This window comes from Sus scrofa, chromosome 1 (genome assembly GCF_054392235.1).
Source record: "Sus scrofa isolate SSC_HxYL_T2T_F1_AM1 chromosome 1, Sscrofa_HxYL_maternal_Yorkshire_Landrace_v2.0, whole genome shotgun sequence".
Classification (NCBI taxonomy): Eukaryota; Metazoa; Chordata; class Mammalia; order Artiodactyla; family Suidae; genus Sus; species Sus scrofa.
The window spans coordinates 230716681-230738332 of NC_139383.1; the positions used below are offsets into that span (position 1 = coordinate 230716681).

Genomic DNA, 21652 nt, shown 5'->3' on the forward strand with positions numbered 1-21652 from the left:
TTGAGGCTGAAAAGAGGTCATGAGGCAGCACCTGGGCCAGGTGAGTTATAAGTAGAAATCATGAGTAAGCAGAGGACAAGATTGACATGCCAAGTAAAGAAGTACATATTCTATAAGGGGGAAAAATGAACAGCTTGTCCCCAGTTAACCTAAATCCTTGTAGCTGGCTAGTTCCAGACCATGTGCTATCCCTTTAATAAACCAAGGTAAAAATTATGATACATGGTGCTCATTGTATCATAGTTAATATCATAAATGTACATTAAAAGGCAATGAATTTAGTTCTAGTATTAAGTTTCTGCTGGTTATTTTTTGTATAGATTTGTATAAATGCTGAGCAGAAGAACGGACAAATGTTTTCAAAGAGAACTTTACACGGAGAACATGCTTCACATGGTCATTTCTTAAACGAATTCTTAACTTCAGTAGTCTTGTATCATTAAATAATTCAGAGAAGACATTTTACTGGGAACTAAGTATTCATGGTTCAGGTATACAGCTTTTTGTGAATTTAACCGGAAGTAAAAGTTAGAGAATCTTTTTTATTTTTTTTTTTGGCCACTCTCATGGCATTTGGAAGTTCCAGAGCCAGGAATCAAACCTGTGCCATAGCAGTGGCCTGAGTCACTGCAGTGACAAGGTGGGATCCTTAACCCACTGCACCACAAGAGAACACGTACCTTTTTATTTTTTTACATTTTATGGTAGCACCCAGGAAGTTCCCAGGCTAAGGATGAATTGGAAACGCAGCTGTTGGCCTATGCCACAGCCACAGCAACACCAGGTCTGAATCACATCTGCGACCTGCACCACAGCCCATGGTAATTCTGGATCCCTGACCCACTGAGCAAGGCCTGCGATAGAACCTGCATCCCTATGGATATGGGAACTTTTTTTAAAAAAAATTATTTTATTTTGTGTTTATTCATTTATTTTTTTGGCTTTTTAGGGCCACTCTGGTGGCATATAGAAGTTTCCAGGCTAGGGCTACAGTTCCCAGCCTCCACCACAGCCACAGCAACGTGGGGTCTGTGACCTACACCACAGCTCATGGCCACACTGGATCCTTAACCCACTGAGCAAGGACAGGGATTGAGCCCACATCCTCAGGGATGCTAGTTGGGTTCGTTACTGCTGAGCCACGACGGGAACTCCTTTTTTAAAAATTTTTTTTAAATGGCCACATCCGTGGCACATGGAGGGATTGAATCTGAGTCACAGCTGTGACCTATGCCACAACTGTGGCAACACTGGATTCTTTAGTCTACTGCATCTGGCTTGGGATCAAACCTGCTCCCCTGGAGCAACCAGAACCACTACAGTCAGACACTTAACCCACTGCACCACATCAGGAACTTCCTACCTTACTCTTTATTACTCAGAATATGGGACCTGAGAGTTCAACCTAATAATTATAAGAATAATAGCTAAGATTTACTGAGCTGTAACCATGTGCCAGGTACTGTTTGTAAGCATATATTATTCCCATTTTTATGGATGAGAAAACTGAGAACTCTCCTAGCACAAGTTGTTATCAAATGAAGAGGTAAGGTTTAAAAAATGCTGATTTAAAAATTTATATGTCTTGGGGAACTTTAAGTGAATTAGTATTTGAGAGTAGAAGCAAGGTTAGGGAGTAAAGAAAGTTAGTGGTATAGGGCCCGCAGGGAGAACCTTGAGATGAAGAGAACCTCGAGATGAGAGAAACTCAGGTAGGGTACAGGGAGTCAGAGACTCATTACCTACCAGAGTCAGGCCAGGTAGGAATGAATTGAGAGTAGGAAACAGCCATTTCTTCAGACTGAGAAAATAATTCAAAAAAGGAGAATTGCTAAAGAGGTACTGGTGGAATCTGAGGAAGTGAGATATAGCAACCTGGATTTTAGGAAGCTATGTGTATGGCACCTTTACCCCAAAATGGAGAGGGTGCCTCCTGGTTTTCCAGAATGCATAGGCTCTCCCCTGTTGAAAATATTGAGTGAACCATATTTTTGACTGAATAGAAGACAATGAGGAAGAGCCAATTACTGAATTAGAGTGAGATATTAGGAGACAGCAATGACTATTTTGTCTTTGCTGTAAAATTATCTGTTTAAGGCTTGCACCTTCTTCTATATTTGCTTCTACTTTAGGGAAATCAGAAAAAGAAATTAAGGAAACAATCCCATTTACTATCACATAAAAAGAATTAAATACCTAGGAATAAATGTACCTAAGGAGGCAAAAGACCTGTACTCTGAAAACTATAAGACTCTAATGAAGGAAATTAAAGATGACACAGATGAAAAGATATACCATGCTCTTGGATTGGAAGAATCAACATTGTCAAGATGACTACACCACCCAAGGCCATCTACAGATGCAGTGCAATCCCTATTAAATTACCAATGGCATTTTTCACAGAACTAGGACAAAAATTTTTTAAATTTATATGGAAACACACCAGACCACAAATATCCAAAGCAATCTTAAGAAAGAAAAATGGAGGTGGAAGAATCAGGCTTCCTGACTTCAGAATGTGCTACAAAGCTAAAGTCATCAAAATAGTATGGTACTGGCACAAACCCAGAAATATAGATCAGTAGAACTAGAGAGAAAGCCTACAAATAAATCCATACACCTATGGAATACTAATCTATGACAAAGGAAGCAAGAATATACATTGGAGAAAAGACAGTTTCTTTTCTGGGAAAAATGGACAGCTACATCAAAAGAATGAAATTAGAACATTCTCGTATACTATACACAAAAATAAACTCAAAATGGATTAAAGACTGAAATGTAAGGCCAAATACTATAAAGTATTTGGATCAACTAAGCATTTGTTGTAATTAGAGACTCTCTGGAGCTTCCTAAGTGTGAAGTTTGGAATCACCTTGATAATATTTCCAAAAATCTACCCAATCCTTTGGCTCCCACTGCTATGATCTCTTAGACTGCTAGACCAGCATAATCTTGCACTTGAATTATAGCAATGGCTGTGACATGAGAGTTCTCAGGATTCAGGCTGCACCTCTTTTCATGGTCTCTGGTGGACTTCCTCCTTTCTCAGGGCTTCAGTGCTACACTCTATCTCTAGCTTAGGACTCTGATGGGATCTGCCTTCTCACCTTCCAACTGACCAGGCTCATTTGGATAGCCCACTAGCATCTCAGAGTCAATATGCTTAAAATGGAACAATCATCTCCCTCTTCCCCTCACCCCAAATGACTGCTCATATATGTAAGACATGGGCCACTGCCTCTCTCTTGCATAAGCTGGAAGTCTTTAGGTGTTAGCTTCTAGTCTTCCCTCTCCTTTACTGGTATAATGACTTAGGATAACTGGACTATGTCTACCCATGCCTGTCCTCTTCAGACTAATGCACTCTCTAACTGGCTACGAGAACTAGCTTTCTAAGATGCAGATCTGGTCATGTCCTTCCTCCCTGTAAACACTTCTTCATTGCTTCCTGTGACCTCAGGATAAAATTATAACTCCTTAGCATGATAAGAGGTACTTGCTCATTTAGTGCCTACTGCTGCTTCCCTCCCAGTCTAACTTCAGGTCACCTACATATCTTCAATTCCCTCTGCTTCTGAGACTTTGCTCCTGCCACTACCTCTGCCAACATTACCAATATCACCTTCCTTGTCTCTGACTTATATTACCTTTCAGGTTCCAGCTTAGATCTTGCCTCATCCAGGAAGCCTTCCTTGATTTGAGAAATGAATGACAAGGTTAGGCATTCCTTCTGTGAGCACATAACAATGTTAATCATATATTTTCATTAGTACTTATTACAGTTTGCTGAGATTGAGTCTTTTTCCTCCTTCACTGGGCTGTAAAGAACTTAAAACCAAGTACTTGTTTATTCCCACCTGCAAAGTAATGTTTCATACATTATCTGACACAGGGTTGATATTTACTTTGTTTACACTATGCACACTGTATCCTAATACATACCTATCGATTGAGTAATAACGACATCAATACAAATTCTGTGAGTAAATGAAGCCTTTTCGGTTTCCCAAATGCATTATACCAATAGGAAGGCAGTTGAGAATTGTTGCATATCTGCTTGTAATCTTTTGTCCCAGAGGCATTTTAATGGAAATTTGAATCATTCTTTTCAAATTCACTTCCATTTACTTTACAAAATGACTTCAGCACTTGTCTCATTCTCTCTTTTCATACCATTTTTAGAGGCTTTAACATTTCTTTTAATAATTTTATTCCTGCTCCACCCCAACCACACCAGCTGGCCATACCAGAGACAACTTGATTCCACAAAAGTGTTGCATTTTTGACATCTGAAATGCCTGGAAATGCCACCTCCATTCCTGGAAATGTCGCCTCCATTCCTTCCATTCTGTCACCGGAGTCAGCATGTCAAATACCTCCTTGAAGCTACCCTGTTTGCGGGATCCAGATCACCTGTTGAATCACATTGCCTCTCTTGGATGGACCTCACAGTCACACATTTCAATGATATGTTTGCTCTCGAATCCAAATCACTTATTCTCCTTATACTGGATCATTCATCAGGTATGAATGACCTCCAGGAGCGCTTTTTCTTCTCACATCCCTTGACTGCTGAAAGCTGCTGCAGAAAATAATGAAAACATGCTGATTAGGTCAGTAAAGGTTTTTTTGTGCAATCTCATCAGCTGAACCTTAGCCAAACTAGGTGTATATATATATGTGTGTGTATATATATATGCATCTCTTGGATTCATCTTACTGTTTACACCCTGTCAAACCCCTCACTGCAGCTCCAAACCTTCTCCCCTCCCAAGCAAAGGACTTTTCTTACTTTGTCAGAGAACCTTTTTCACAGTCATTGGAATCACCACTTACCACCCTTCCTATTCTAAAATCCTACAATTGGAAGGAGCAAAGGTTCAAAGGAAGCTGAACCTGGGGGAGAGTAAGAGTACTACTCTCATTTCCTGAAAATGAGAGAAAGGCCAGGGAAAAAGGGTGGAAATGCATGGAGAGAATTTGAGGTAGAAAAAAGTTGAGTTCAGAGAGTAGACATTCAAATATCCTCACTTTCTCCAAGGAGATTTATTTAATAGAAAGATCCTTGGAGTGGCCATTGGAAGACTTGCCACTTCATTTCATTTTGCCTCTACTTCTCCCTCACCTGGCCTCTACAGTGTCCTCTAGCACTAATGTCCTAGGATGCAAGTGGACTTTCAAAGGTTCTCAAGGTAGCATGAAGGTAGGTGGCACCAAAGATGTGAGGACTGTGTAATAGCGTTCTGTGATGACAGAGATGCTTCCTTGGGCATTAGTGAATGGGAATTGACAATGTGTGGGATGACTTCCACATGAAAGCATTGCCCTTCTTCCCCAGCCCTGAAAATGCTGATAGAACATTTTCACATGGCTGCAATCACACTATAGAAATTCCCAGATAGGGACCGTTTACTCCAATTTTTGCCATCTCTTGGTAGTGACTCTTCAGGAACATCTGAGTTTGTAGTAGGTGCTCAATAAAGGCTTGTGAAAAAAAAATTCCATATCCTTACAAAGTTGTATGTAATGTGAATTTTTGTAAGCCTACTGATGATTTCCCACTGACATATATTTTAATTTCAGAGGCACTTTATCTTTGCTTCTGATTGACTTTTAATTGGCAGTGAGTCCTAACACGGAGATCGCTCAGTTATAAAACGGAACCCTGCAGGGAATCCATTTGTAAAGTGATAAATCCTTTTATAGTGTGAATAATCACCCATTAATTGATCTGGTTTGTAAATCTGAGTTTCTTTATGCTAAATATGAGTTTCTTTTTTTTTTTTTCCTGAAATGTGGGCACAACTGCGGTCTCCTTATTATAATCATAGAGTTCAAGGCGGGTCTAACATGTATGACAGTTTTTCTATTTTACAATTGATTCCTTTTTAGTAGCTTCCAGGCTTTCCCTTCGATTAATTCGTTTTATAGGACATCTTGAACAATTCTATTTAAATAATGATTTGTGGCTTGTGAAACTATTGGTCTGTTCACTTATTTTTAAAATACAAGAGAGAAAATATTTGTCTCTGGGGATCTCCAGGCAACTTGCAGATTTAAAAATCATATTCAATCCTAGAAGGTGTCCTTTAATACAGAAAGACTTTATTCCACCTTTTACCATTTATGATATGGAGTCACAGAATGGGCAGCAAAACACCGCTACACAGGTGTCTGTGCCTGAGATGACAATGGAATTCAGATCACCTCGCCTCTCATTAATAAGCTCCTCTTGACTGCAGAATATTTTCTGAGTTCTGCAGAACTGTACTGAGATGGCTTCCTGGGACTAACATGATACTCTTACGAGAAATGGTCACTGCAGTGAGTTGCCTTGGAGAGTGGTCCAGGTGTCTATCTATATGGTTGCTTCTAAGAAATTCCACCCCTAGCCTATTTTCTAAAAATGAACTCCGTTACATTAGGTTTTCCATCGGTAAACCCATGCTTGATAATATTCCGTCCTGCTGCTTTGGGTATTATAACAGTTCATGCAGAAAGTACTGGATTAGCTTCATCACAGATGATGATGGGGGATATAAATGTGCCTGGAATATTATTACCAATAATTACAGAAGGACTATTTAGCCTGGTGTTCAATTCACAATGCCTATGGTGTATGTTATAACAAAAAGAATCTCAAATGGTTGGAAGATACCTGTTTCTGAAGTAACAGTATCCTAGGGGACTTGAGTAATATTAATTAATATTTAGTATAACTACAGGAGGGCTTTTTATTTAAGACTGCTATGGTACATTCCCCCCCTCCATTTCCATTTCAGCTTTTTCCACCCCTTTCAGATTGACATGGGCATCATTCTCCATAACATATTTTCCTTCTATTATTCTGTCCTTGGACTTATTAATCCATCACTTTATTTGGCCCTGCTTTTCAAATGTTAGATATGACCTGTGATATTTGTCTTGGCTAGAAAAATAAACGGGATGTGAAGATTCACTCAGAATGCATCTTTCTTATGTTCTTTTATGTCTCCAAGAGAAACCTTGGAGACGTGCCTCCTTCTGACTTCATTCCCCTCTGACTAACCCCCTCCCTGTAGATAACTTAGCATGATCCTGAAAGCCGGTTAATTATTTCCCCATCTGGATGGGAGGGGGAGGCAAGGGGGGAACACCAAGGTTGATCAGAGAAACGTAAGTGATGCTGCATCAGCACAGAAGCCTCTCCACCCAAAGAGAGTGGATTACAAGCTAGAAAGAGACAATAACATTAAAAGCAGTATTTCTGTCATGAGGCCTTCTCAGAGCTGTGAAACTAACCTGCTTGTATTTTTTTTTCTTCCAACAGCCCATAAAAGGGCTCACAGGCAGAAAATACAAATCCCATAGGCTGCTATTATGCTGATGACAGTGAAGAAAGGGGGAAAATTGTTTCATTGCTGAATTGCAGATATAATTATGATATTTTATATATTTTGCAGCCTGTACCAAAGAGCTGTATTAATATCTACTATGCCCTGTAGCAGGAGAGAAGTTAGCACCTTAATGCAGGGCACTCAGGTTCTGATTTTGCTCAGATTGAATCCCCCTGGCTATTTACTAATATGAATTTTGTGGTTAAAGGAAAATTCAGAAGCAGGTGATAATGGCTGCATCTCTTGCAGGACCAGCTGATTCAGACAAATCATTTGTACCAGCTCAGGGAGTGAAGCTAATTGCACTTGGACAATGTGTCTTTCACTGCCAAGATCTGCAGCCCAAGTCTAACTGCTTACTTCAGCCAGAGATGGATACAACAAGGCATTGAGAAAAATCTTAATACATAGCCGTAGTCCACAGGAGATAGGTTTAGGGGTCAATTTGTGGGGCTTGAAAATCAATGTAATTATGACGAAGCAGCTGAAATTCCTATTAGTAAGGTCGCCTGACAGTCAAGTATACATGTGTGGAAAAAGGGTAAAAAAGGACAACAAACCCCCAAATATCTATCATTACTTTCAAATGTAGCTCAGACCACATGGCTGGGGTTGGTGATCCGGACCAGACCTGATATTAAGAATTAAGTATTCCTGGTGAACAGTGAGCCAATAAATAAACAAACCACATTTTGGGAGATGCAGAATAGACAGGGAAATAAAATGTATAGTAATGAAATATTCATAACCTTGCATTTTATGGACCTCAAACACCAGTTCCATGATTTACACTATTTCTGTATGCAGTAGTATGGGATCTGCCGAACAATAATAAAGATGGCATTAGAATGCTACTGCCTCAGTGTCATGGAGAAAGGAGGATTAATCAGTATTGTACGAAGGCTGTAAACTTGAGTAAATAGAAGCACACACAGGTAGTTGCTTCCCTGCACACTTTATGCCTGGCCCATGGAATTGGAGGAGATGAGAAATACAGTCATTATGAAAATGATGAGTGTCAGTACCCAGCTTCATCAAAATACCCACATTCCTCTCTGAGTCTGTGGTTGCTCAGGGGCACCGAAAGACCAGCTGCTTCCAAGAAAATGTGGTGGTTCTTAATGCACAGCAAGAGTCACATTTCTCAAAGGACGTGGCCCCTCTGACCCCTCTTATGATCCTATCTACAAAGCAGAAACAGGTCACGAACATGGAGAGTGGACTTGTGGTTGCCAGGAGGGGGTGGTTAGGGAGTAGGATGGACAGGGAGTGTGGGGTTGGTCAATGCAAACTATTACATTTAGAATGGATAAGCAGTGGGGACCTCCTCTACAGCACAGGGAAATATATCCAACATTTAGAATGGATAAGCAATGAGGTCCTACAGGGAACCATATCCAGTCTCTTAGGGTAGAGCATAATGGACGATAATATGAGAAAATGTGTGTGTGTGTGTGTGTGTGTGTGTGTGTGTGTGTATGTATGACTAGGTCACGATGCATACAGCAGAAATTGACACAACCCTGTAAATCAAATATACCGTAATAAGAACAAACAAACAGCTGTATTTTGAACTCAGTGGTCTCCTTAGGTGGCAAGCAGTGGCCTGGGGGCTACCTGACTTTCGCACTTACCTACTGTCCTTGAGTTCAGATCAGGACGGATATGGAGCTGCAGGTTAAAACCTGGGGGGAATAGTTAAACAGCCATGCCATCTTGCTTCAGTAACTATTTTGGACATTCCTACCACATTCTTGTCTCTCTGTTTGAGAGCTGACCTCAAATCCTTGGTATTTATCTTGGCCCAGATTTCACAGGGACAATGGGGCAGTCAACACCATCAGAGCTTCTGTTATGGAGTCCTTCTCAGCAGAGCTGTTTGGCTCCCATTTTCACTGAGGGAGTCAATAACACACCCACTGGATGCTGAGTGTGCCCTTTGCTGAGATGAAATTACAGTAATGTCACATGGCAGTGCTCCATGAAAATTCCCATGTTATCTTTGCATTTCTCTCATGTCTTTCAGACTTGGAAGAACCCTCTCAGTAATTGGGACCCTGTTCGCTACCCTTCTCCTTTTTCAAATGAACAAAATGAACAAAATTAATTAGCTATCAATATGCCCCTGAAGCATGAGCCTAATACGCAGAATATATCCACTCAACTTCCTGTGAGGCAAACCCTAACAATTATCATTAAGATTTTAGCATTTATCTTTTGATATTTACCTTACTATGGTTAAGTCACTATTTCTTCCATTTTCCTTAATGAGACAATACCAGAAGCCAAATTCCTTTCAATTTTATATATCATGACTTTGATGAAAATAACTTAGCATGTATGTATTTCTTGTTAGACTCATGGGAGTATACTTATTATTTTGGGCCTGAAGGCACACTTACAAACTGTTGTGAGTGAAGAAATGATCTATTACAGAGAGAGTCAGAGAGATTACTCATATTGGTGACAAATATGCATAATTAACAAATTAACTATGAGCCTTGGAGACTAAATTGTTTTGCTCACTCCTCCACTTTCATTGCTCAGAACTGGGAGGAGAGGGATGGGCAAAGGGTCATGAGAGTGGGTTCTCAAAAAATGTTGAAGAGATGAGTCAATAAATTCCATCGTCCCAGTGAATTTTTCTTGCTCCAACAAGTGATGAGTTTGGCTGTCATGATGTTACAGAGAAATGAGTTCAAGATGGGATGTATTGTTGTCAAGAGTGACCTAGTAGGAATATTGAATTAATTAAAACAGTGTTTCATTAGATCACATGGAAGTATATTTCCTTCCAGGACATCCTTCATTTTTTTGTCATCCTTATGTCTCCCTCTTCTACGTGCTGGAAGATTCTTTCACTTGGAATCTTTAAGCATACCCTCTTCTGTTATCTGCTGAGGAACATAGGTGGAACTGAGGAAGCCTTTGCTCAATTCCGATGATATTTTTTGGAATTTTCCTATCTTGGGTGTCTGTGTGTATTAATCACACATATTGTATACACGCACGTCTCATTCAAAACAATAAACAAGCTAATATGTAAGAATACAGAAGAATCACAGGGTTAGAAACTAAAGTTCTGTGATGCTGCTGTCTGATTCAGAGCCTTTTAAAAGAAGAAAAGCTTAGGATATTTTGGGTCAGATGATTCTAAAGTGTTTTTGTAGATGTTGACAATGCTCATAGATTAAAAAAGTGATGGAGAGTAAAGAAACCATTGAAAGTAATGACAGAATCCATCTGCTTCCCTGGGAAACAAACGAGATGAGTTATCTCATTACTTATAAAAAGAAAACAATTATTGCATCATGAGTATTGCTTGGAACAGGGACTCCTCATTTGGGCTGCAGAATTTGTTCTGAACCCATCAAGCTGGATGGATGCTCCCAGTCAAACAATCCTGCTAACCTCTTCATTCAGACCTTTACACTCCCTGCAAATATTCCCTAAAATAGTCCTCAGAAGGGGTACACTTCATTCCAGAAAGCTAATGACAATAACTTCGCAAATGAAGTTTTAAAGACAGTAAGTTGCAAACTCTATCTTTTCCTTTTCTTTCCTCTCCTGCTGGCATCATTGTAAATGTCTCACTCTATAATATTTTGGTCTAAGTTGGATAAAACATACCTTCCCAGGATTCTCTATTTGCTAATAGAAAAAGAGCTGAATTGTTGCCACTGAACTTGCTGTGAAGTGCTTTGACTTCAGGTGAGCTCACAATCAGCTTAGCACAGCAGTGCTGTGATTTGGGTCATAATTAAAAGATTTTACTACAGAAAATGACTGTGCTGTTTGTACTATCCTTTCATGTCCTTGAAGAAGAACGACATCAATCATTTATTTGCCTTTTATATGATTTTTTTAAAAGGCAGTATAGTAAAATAAAAAAAAAGAAGTCATACAAGACAGACCTACTTTCAAATCCTAGCTCTGGTAACTCTTGGACTTGGGTAGATTACTTAACATTTGAGCCTTAGTTTCTTCAACTGTACAATGGGCTATGCTGGGTTTTTACGGATTAAATAATATACATAAAGCACTGGATATTTTGTAGATACTTGCTTAATGCTGTATATCATTATTACACCCTCTATTCCTCCCATCTATATTTCTATTTCCTTCAATAGTACATTCCTCTGTCAAATGGTGTGATTCCATCAGACTGTAAACTACTTGGTAAGACCTTAGGAGAATTAATGAGATCAGTGTGCTTGTTTCTTTTTCAATCATGGAATGGTGAAAGGAACCATTTTCCATTTTTTCATGAAAATCACTCCTCCCTATGGCCCATTCTAACACTTCGCTTCTATTGCTCTTGGAGCCATAACTTAAGTAAATACTGTGTTACAGTCTGTGGAGTAGACAACTCTTTCCAGTAGATGTGAAGCCCTTTGAGGGAGACCTAGTTTTGTTTCTCTCACCTGGATGATACCACTACCATGTTTGAAACAGTTATTGACTTGGATAGAGAATGCAATATGGTGCTCTCATGGACTTGGAGTGGAAAGAGAATTCATTGTAATTCACCCTCCAGTTCTGCTCTGCAGTGGTACAGAGTTCCACTAGAGAATCAATCCAAAGATTTTCATTGTGCAACTTTAAGAAAGAGAAAATGGTCCTCATCCTTCTGCTCACATCAGGAGGCACCTTGAAGAAATTCCCTGGGTTTTCCTACTTACCTACCTCCCTGAGGATGCTGGAGGCAATGTGTTTTCCAGTTCCTTCCTTCCCATCTAAAATATTACCTTCAGTAAGGCCAGAAGAAAAAGAAGGACAACTAGGGGTTCTATATCTAATGATAGGTTTTAAAAGACTTGTACGAGGCCTTTAAAAGGATGATAAATAGTTGCTATCACAAACTATGGTGAAGATATGATACAAGTAGACTGTTCTTTCAAAAACCTTTGCAAAGAGACCATGGCCATTGGATGGGGGAGCCGTGCTCTTTCCATGGAGGGAGAGAGTGATGGCAGTTCTCACTTTTGGTGCAGCTGGGAAATCAGGTTCTTACTGTGGAGGTTTCCCAGTCTCCTTCCCTTTAGGTACAGGATCAAACTGGACAAACTGGAAGAGCTCTGGGAGGGTTGTTCATTCACTCAACACACATTTAACCAACAAATAAGGGTCACCACAGTAGAGCTGCCAGCGAGCGAATTCCAGAGCCCCTGCCTAGTCTGTATGTTCATTCTGCCATCTACTAACAGAGTGGCCTGGGGAAAGCTGTTTTACCTTTCCAAAATTGTTTTACAGTTTCATCATTTTCAGAGTAGGGAAATTGAGAGAATGTACCTCATGGATTTTTTGTGAGGATTGAATGTGTTATTGTATGTAGGCAAAGCATTTTGATAAATGTCCTGACATATAGCAGACACTCAATGCATTTAGCTTAAAAAGCAGTAACAAAAGCTCCCAAGCCCATCTGTAGGCCTCTCTGTGTGTTTGATACATTGAGTTAGGCAGAGGGCATTAAAATGAATGGGGGGAACCTCCAAATATTGAAACTCTCATTCTAGTAGGAAGAAAAATATGTAAGCAAACAATTATGGTGGTGTATGGTCTGCATTTCTAGAGTGTTGCACAATCATTTTTGGTGGGATAGGAATTTGGGAGCAGCTTTCCAAGAGGGTAATAGCTGTTTTGGGCTTTAAAATAGTAGTTGGCATTTTCTAGGAGAGAGTGGGGCAGGGACGAGAGTGGTGCCGTGAAGTAGGACACCAGAGCAAAGACTGGGTAGATGAAGGGAAACTGTGTTCTGCAATGGCTGCTTCTCTGTCATGGCCTGAGTGGAGACAGTGTGGCTAGGGCAGTGGGGAAGAATGCAGCCAGGAAGTTTTAGGCTGGGGATGGGTGGCAGCGCCTGCATCCGTCATGCTAGACATCATCAGTGACGAGGTTTCCTAAGAGGCTTCCAAGCTTGGGGATGCCATGACCACATAATTAAGCACTCATTTCTTATTGCATTCATGTCTTGTTTAAACACTCGGGGAGGAGTTCCCATCATGGCTCAGCAGTTAACCAACCCGACTAGCATCCATGAAGACGCTGGTTCGATCCCTGGCCTTGCTCAATGGGTTAAGGATCTGACGTTGCCGTGAGCTGTGGTGTAGTTAGCAGACATGGCTCAGATCCTGCTCCAAATGGACCCCTAGCCCAGGAACCTCCATATGCTGTGGGTATGGCCCTAAAAGACAGAAAGATAAAAAACAAAACAAAACCCCCCCAAAACAAAACCAAAAAACATTCAGGGAGAAACCATGATAGCTAAGAACTGTAACTAACACAGACATAGAGGGTTTGTGGTCAAATTCCCTTCATATTGCTAATGATAACACTGTTACTTTGAACCTGTTGCTTAGTCTCTGAACCTCATTTTCATTAGGGCTGTTGGGAGGTTTGAATTAGATCCTATACTCGCGAACTTTGTGAAAGGGAAAGGTGCAGGGGAACACAAATTTCGAAGTGACAAGTCCACTTTAGATCCTTCTGTAACAAGGAAGGCATGAATTAAATTAAGCGTCATGACCCCTCTATCTCAGCCCAAACACAGAGGGTTGCATACTTCACAGGACTAGTGGGGCCAGTGCTTGCCCTCCATCAAGAAAGGAAATGGGCTCACAATGGGAAAAATGAGGAAGGACTCCAAAACTGAATGATCTTGCTTTCTGTGGGATGTGAGACTTTTTCTAACCTCAATTTCTTCATCATAATTTAGAGATGACACCTACTGGGTGGGTGCTATTCCTAGGTCTGGAGATGATGTACATGCCAGGCTGGGTGAGACAATGGCTAAGAGGGCTGTCCTAGTGTTGGACACATAGTTTTGACCTCTAGTTTATTTGTTAACTACCCTTAATCTAGCTAATCTAAGTCTCACCTTGCTCATCTGTAAAAGAGGAAAAATTGTAATACCTATTTCATTGGGTTGTTGTCCAGATTGACTGTGGTAACAGGCAAGTGCTTAGCACAGTGCCTGATTCACAGCAAGCACTCAGGGAATTTGTCAATGTATCTACAAATTAAAACAAGTGAAATTTGATTTGCTGTTCAATAGTGTAATCCCAGACCCCAACTAGTAAAACAACACTCGACTTTTAAGCTTAAATGTATGCAGCCACAGTGGGTTAAGGATCTGATATTGCCGTGAGCTGTAGTGTAGGTTGCAGGCACAGCTTGGATCTGGTGTTGCTGCAGCTGTGGTGTAGGCCGGCAGCTATAGCTCTGATTCAACCACTAGCCTGGGAACCTCCATATGCTGTGGGTGAGGCCATAAAAAGACAAATGTATATATAATTTACATATATATTTATTTAGCTCCAAAGCACCCATTTTTTCTCCTATATCATGCTGCCTCTCCTGATATGTCACAGACCTCAACACAAAAGCACAGCACTAGTATAAAAATGAAGAATTGAAAGTGAGTAGAGATGATATTTCTAGATTGTCTGTCAAGTTTAGCAAAATGTGTAAAAGCAAACAAGCAGTATCAAGGCCTGAAGGTGAGTTGCATATTTAAGATTCTTCCTTTTTAATAATCTAAGCCATTATTAGCAGCAGGTAAGAAAACACTAATTTTAAAAAACTGTATATGATTTTTTTCACCCTGATGCATTTTTTTACCTCTAATGCAATGTACATAGTATAAATAAGTAATGTAATCAAGTTTATCTTTGGAAGAAAAAGTTAATAATCTTACTGGAGAGTTAGAAATGAATGGTGCTCTTATTGCATTTATTACAAATCATAGAAATCAAACCACCCCAACCTGAAACTATGTAACAACAGAATATTTTGAATTAATTTGTGACCCTTCTTACCTTCCCAGTTGCCCTGGACCCACAGTCAGTGCATGACACACAAAGACATGTATGGGGTGGGTTCAAGAGCATGTAGTAACACCCACATCGCTTTGGGACTTCCAGAGGCACCTGCATCCATGGACTTGCAGTGGGGGAGGGGGCTGGAGACTCCAGGTAGCTGGCCTCAGCATCCAGGGGCCTAGAATGGATTGTACAACTCAGGTTAATGGTGACAAATGGCTGACAAACCACATGACTAGACGATCAAAGGAAACCCACTGGGTTTGTGAGCCTAAAAATAGAGTGAATTGTGTATAAGCAAAGAGAAAGGAGACAGACACTGAGCAGAGATGGGACTGAGAGATGTTATAAGAAAGAGTAGAGAGGAAAAGGAAGTGGGTCCCCATGTGCCTTCACTGGGTCCTGCTACTGGGATAGTTTTCAGAGGTCGTGATCAGGTGCCTGATCCGCAGCCTTTATTCCCTAGATGAGGTTTTCTCCCACAGCTTCTATGCTTCCTTTTACATACTAGGAATCCAGGATTGCCAATCCTTTGGCTCCAAGCTCTCCGGGCCACTTCACCATTTCTCATTCTGAATGTGGGCTCATCTTTTCCCACAACCTCTGAATCCCTTCTCCTTCTGCCTTCTTTTCCACCCAATGTCCTCCCTCTTCTCATCCTTTCAGTGTCTCTCTATCAGTACTTTCTTCTTAGTCTTTAAAAACATCCAGGTCTGTCCAAAAAAAAAAGAGAAAACATTCTCCTTCAAGTCCACCCTACCTGTCCACACAGGGCTCACCCTTCCTTTGGGAAGTCTTCTGAGATACCCATCCCCTGTCCGCTGGAGATCCCCTCCCCTTCAGCTGAGCTTAGGGTCCCTTCTTGTGCTCCCTCAGCCTTCTGAGCATCCTCCTGTCATAGTACATTCACATGGTACAATTAAGGGGCTCTTGCCTCTCCTCTTTCCCACTAGTGGTCTATAAGTTAATTCAAGAACAGAGATGTATCTTTCATCTCTGCATTCATGTGCCTATCACTCTGCCTAAGGCTTAGAAGATGTTCAGTATACTAAAAGAGTTGCTGCATTCTTATATGTGTAAGGATTCTTTGGAGAATGAGATTATGAAGGCCAAGAAGTTTCAAGATCTTTAGTCAGCAAGCTGGAGACTCAGAAAAGCTGACAGAAGAGTTCCAGCCCAAGGCCAGGGGGCTGAGAACCAAGTGAGCCAATGGTGTAAGACAGAATCTAAGTCTGAGTCCAAAGGCAGGAGAGGCCTGATGTTCCATCCACTTTTTTTTTTTTGTCTTTTTGTCTTTTTAGGGCCATACCCAAGGCATATTGGGGGGGGGGGTCCCAGGCTAGGGGTCAAATTGGAGCCAGATCCTTAACCCGCTGAGCAAGGGCAGGGTTTGACCCTTCGTCCTCATGGATGCTAGTCAGATTCGTTTCCACTGAGCCACAACAGGAACTCCTGATGTTCCATCTTGAAGACAGGCAGAGAGAGAGAATTCTGTCTTATTCAGCATTTCTGTTCTATTCAAGCCATCTAAGGATTGGACGAGGCCAACTCAAACTGGGGAGGGTGATCAGCTTTACTCAGTCTGCTCATTCAAATGCTGAATCAGCAGGAAACTATCTATAGACATACTCAGATTAGTTTAGTCCTGTGGTCCAGTCAAGTTGACATCACCTGTGTCCACCATATTTTTCAATCCCATTGCAGGTTTTCTCTTTTTCATAAAAACATTAGCATCAAAGTATTTAGAGGTCCTTCCCTTCTCCAGTTTCTCCCAATGCTTATTATCTATACTATATGCTTTAAGACCTGATGACCGGTCTATTTTACTGTTCTGTATTTCATGAGCAAGCAGAGTTCTTTATAGAATTGTAAGCTCCTTGAGGGGAATTAATTACCATGTGACAAACTTTTTACTACACTCTTCAGAGTTCTTGATTTGAATCTGGAACAGAGGAGGGAATCCAAAACTATTTATTCAAATGTATTAAAGTGAAATAGAATATATATGACGAATGAGATCTTTACACTGATAGCGTATCAGATGGCTGGTTACCAATCCAAAATCCGTTCTTCTCCTTTAATGAGAAACAAAACTTCTACAATTTGGGGGTGTGGCAATATGTTCTAGCCTCATATCAGGAATGGTAAAGGATGGGGCAGTCAAAGGGATGTGGTAATTATGCCAAGGAATTTACAAGTCTGATAAAGAACTCTGCTTATGCATGGAACCAAGACAAGAGAAGAAAGCTAGAGTTGGATCTTATATCATGCAGAGTAGATGAAAGCATTGGAGGAGCCTGGGGAAAGGAGATACCTCTTTTTTAAAAAAAGTTATTTAAAGATTTTTTCAAGATTTTTAATTTTTTTCTATTATACTTGATTTATAATGTTCTGTCAATTTCTGCTGTACAGTCATACACACACAGACACATACATGTGTGTGTGTACATATATATCATATATATATATGTACACACACACATTCTTTTTCTCACATTATCCTCCATCATGCTCCCTCACAAGTGACTAGATATAGTTCCCTGTGCTATACAGCAGGATCTCATTGCTTACCTGATCCAAATGCAGTAGTTTGCATCTACAGTTCATCCCACTCCCTCCCCCTTGCCAATCACAGGTCTTTTCTCCACATCCGTGAAGGGAAACACCTCTATGCTGTGATGCTAATATTTTCCCAGCCTCCTTTGAAGCGATGGGTGATCATCTGATTACATTCTGGCCATTGAGATATAAGCAAAATGTTATATGGAATTTCCAGGAATGCCTGTTGAAGTGAGGTAACTCAGTTGGGTGCCCTATGGGTTCTCCTTTCCCTTTTCGTCTTCTGATTGCTGAGATCCTAGACACACTGCCGGAACTCCAGCAGCCAGCTTGAGGATGGAAACTGTGTGCTACAAATGACAAAGCAGAGAGAATATGTCTCAAGTCCTGATGTCTTTGTAGTGCTGCCCTACCGGCCCTGGACTGCTCATTTCAGGATGTCTTTCACATGAAAGAATGGGACTTTGTGGTTTCAAACCTCTTCTATTTTGATTTTCTGTTTTATTTGGTTTTCTGTGTTTTTTTTTTTTCCTATTTTCTCCTGCATCAAATAGAAAACCTAGCTGAAACAGATACATATTAACACAAAAGAATTGAAGAGAAATACTGTCTGAAATAAAGGTAAACATTCTTGCAGTTAAAAAAGGGCATTTTTACTAATATCCAAGGCCTAAGTGAACTATTATCATTAAATACATTTGGTATTACTAATATAAAATATTATTCTGTTTATTCATTTTCTTCCATCATCATGATGGATCCCTCAGTGATGTGGGCTTTAGCCTTTCTTCCATGCAAGGAGGATTTTCCTGTAAATTAGAGCAAAAGGAAAAAAAAAGCCTTGCAAATCATCTCTCCCACTTAACTTGCCCATTGTCCTCTCTCTGCAGGAAACCCACAGGTTGCAGAAGAAAATGGCTGGTAGAAATGTAGCAGGAAGAATAACGTGGTTTTGAAATGATGTGAGAATAAGTGAAATTAGCTTAACAGCCAGACCTTACTTTTTTTTTCTTTCCTACTTCACAAACTTAAAATTGGAGAAAGTGATGAGAGGAGTCTGTTTTAAATGAGCCTAAGACAAGGACATAGCTTTCCGAGGATCACATTAAATGAGGTGAAAAGAAAGGGGGATGTGGATGATAAATTAAAAATTCCCCCCTTCTATCTCCCCCAAAGTAACACATCAGGCCAACTTAAGGCATCATTTTCTAGCCCTAGGGCGTGGTGCCTTTAGAGAAGAGCTCAACTCTTTACATCTTCAATCATTTTTAAAGGGTGATCAGAATACGGGCATTGAAGTGATGTCTTGTGTTTCTCAAGTTCTGCAACTACCCTACAGGAAGGGCCAGAATGAATTAACCAAAACTGAATCCTTGGTGACGAGACAAATTCTAAGGCAAAAACCAGTGGGATTTAGAAAGCAAAGAATCCTATTTTATAGTAATAAAGTAAAGTAGCTCAGACCAGGAACAGCCCAAATGGGGTTACGAACAGCATATTAGCAACATGAAGAAACAGTTACAACAAAATCTGCAGGATACAATTTCAGGATTCCTCACTCACATGTCTAGCTAATCAGTGCTGATCATTGTCTGGAAGCTCAGCAGGACCAGGGCCTGGGATCCTTGGTTTCTCTCCACAGGCTGCTTGGGCTTCTTCAGAACATAGGGCTTGGGTTCCAAGAGTGGTGCTTCAAGAGAGGTGGGCAGAGCACATGGCATTTTGATGCTCTAAACTCAGACCTGTCACATAGCTCCACTTCAACCATACTCTCTTTTTAAGGTAGTCATGAAGCTTCACCCAGACTCAAGGGGAGCAGACAAAGACCCCACTACTCTGTGGGAAGAATGCCAGGCCACAGGTAAAAAGATCATTTGGCGGGAAGACGTTCTTGTTGCCATTTTGGGTAAATATGAACCACCACTGGAGGAAAAGCAAGTTCACGGTAGGAAAAGGGGAAATGCTTCAATCACCTCATTAGCCTGAGAGCAATCTACCCAGTAATAGCTCTTACAATACCCAGGAAGGCCCCAGGAGGTGAAACTCCACCCTCCCACTCATTAGCATTATGAGCAGTCCAGAAGTCACCAGGTTCATAAAACATTATGAAAGTAAGAGTCAAGTACGAATTTCCAGGCACCATCACTGCCCACAAACATGCCATAGTCATCTTGCTTTTACTAAGAATGAGATGGTTTTGGGGAAATTACTTTCTCCGAGAGGAAGAGCAATGACAAGCCCAGGTTGCCATGGCAGCAGGCTTCCAGCTCAATACCCTCCCATCATGGGCACCCTCGGGCCTGGGGAGGCAGGCAGTGCATGCTGGGAGCTGGCCTTTGGATAGACATTGTCTCTCCTATTGTCAGGGAGATGTATGGTATTATTATAGCAAATAACAGTAATCCAGGTTTTCCAAGCCTGGGGGTACAAATGAATTCACATGAATAGCAATAAGTCAGATTTCATTGGTTAATACTCTCATCTGTTGTCAAATCACAGTAGGGATTTTGAGGTATGTGGGGCTTATTTCACCTGTGTTTACCTGTCACCTGCCTTGTTATCTTTTGCTCCAGGGCCTCCTGGTTGATGTCTCCTGCCTATGAAATCATGCAAAAGTAGGCATCTCCTCACTGTTACTGGTGCCAGTGAGGGACCTGGCATCAGAACTAAGGGCAAGGCAGAAATGGGGAACTCAGCAGCAGTAGAGTGGAGCAAGGACGTGCTGTGTTTGGGGAAAAGATGGAGAGAGGATTTCCTGTCCCACTCCCACCCACCCCCTAGCCCCCAGCCCTGGGTCTCACTTTGTTATCTGAGTACCCTAGGAACATTGCTTGAGCCCTTGCATCTCACAGAGCCCCTTATGACAACAGTCTCTTCAACCTCCGTAAACAACCTCTCTCTCCACAGGGCTCAGATGAAAATCCAGGGAAACCAACTTCTTAAAAATAGATGCCAGTAGGCTGCCTGCCCCACCAAGTCATTGGACATTTCCAGACATGCCTGATTCCCAGCTGAGAAGACAAATTAGGCTCAAACTTGAATCCCTGCTACATTACGAACGTGCACAGTGCATCGCAGCACTTTCTCCTGAATCCACTCTGCAAGGTAGGTAGGCAGACATTAGTGTGGTTTCCCCTTATCATATGAAGAAGTTAATTTTTCATAGAAATAAACAAGGAGGCTGAAGTGAAACAATAATTAAGATTTGGATGGAGCCTCTGGATGGGGGTCTTTGAACAGCAAATCTGGAACTCTCCTTGGAGTCACTTCATGGTGACAGGTCAGTAAGCTTGGCCTGGATGCTTTAGGCTGTTAGATGCATTTTCCTCTCTGTGCTCACAGCACGTTGGTCTGCTGTCGCATTTGTAGCATTTTATGGCACCACTTTAAATGTCATTCTTCCCCACTAAATGCCTCTCTGCCAGCAGAGTGCCTGGCATGGAGAAGGCACTTGATAAACATATATTGGTGGAATGAATATGAATCGCTTAATGTTTCTCAAGTGGAGTTGGCCTCCTCCCACCCTAAAGAGAGTTTGAAAGCTTGGGGACATGTTTAGTTGTCACAATAATGAGCAGTGATGCTCCTAGCCTTTAGTGGCCAGGGCCAGGGATACAGCAGGGCTAGGGATACAGCACATCTTGCAATCTGTGGGACAGTCCCACACAGGGAGGTGCTCTGCCCTGTGTGCCATTAGCTCTTCCTTTGAGAAAAACTGCAGGAAAGTTTGAATGCAGGGATGTGCTGAGGCCTCATGTGGCTTCACTGAGGAATGCATTGCGACCTTGCTATTTGAGCTGTGGAATTGAATAAGGGCTGTGCTATACACCCATCTCAGGTTATAACGTAGTGTGAGTTAACATATGTAAAGAGCCAAATAAGAGCGTGACTGGC

At 41.2% G+C, this 21652-nt stretch overlaps 1 long non-coding RNA gene across 6 annotated transcripts in view; it reads right to left on the minus strand.

Moving 5' to 3' along the window:
- Positions 1–21652, minus strand: part of LOC146407046 (uncharacterized) — a 287817-nt gene that overhangs the window by 40771 nt on the left and 225394 nt on the right. For 2 of the 6 annotated variants that reach the window (XR_014822404.1, XR_014822410.1), the window contains 2 exons: positions 15283–15377; positions 4251–4585 (listed from right to left, as the gene is read on the minus strand). This is a non-coding gene — a long non-coding RNA (uncharacterized LOC146407046). Of the gene's footprint in view, positions 1–4250; positions 4586–15196; positions 15378–21652 lie in introns of all 6 variants that reach the window. The other 4 variants (XR_014822411.1, XR_014822412.1, XR_014822400.1 and 1 more) reach the window with 3 other exon arrangements.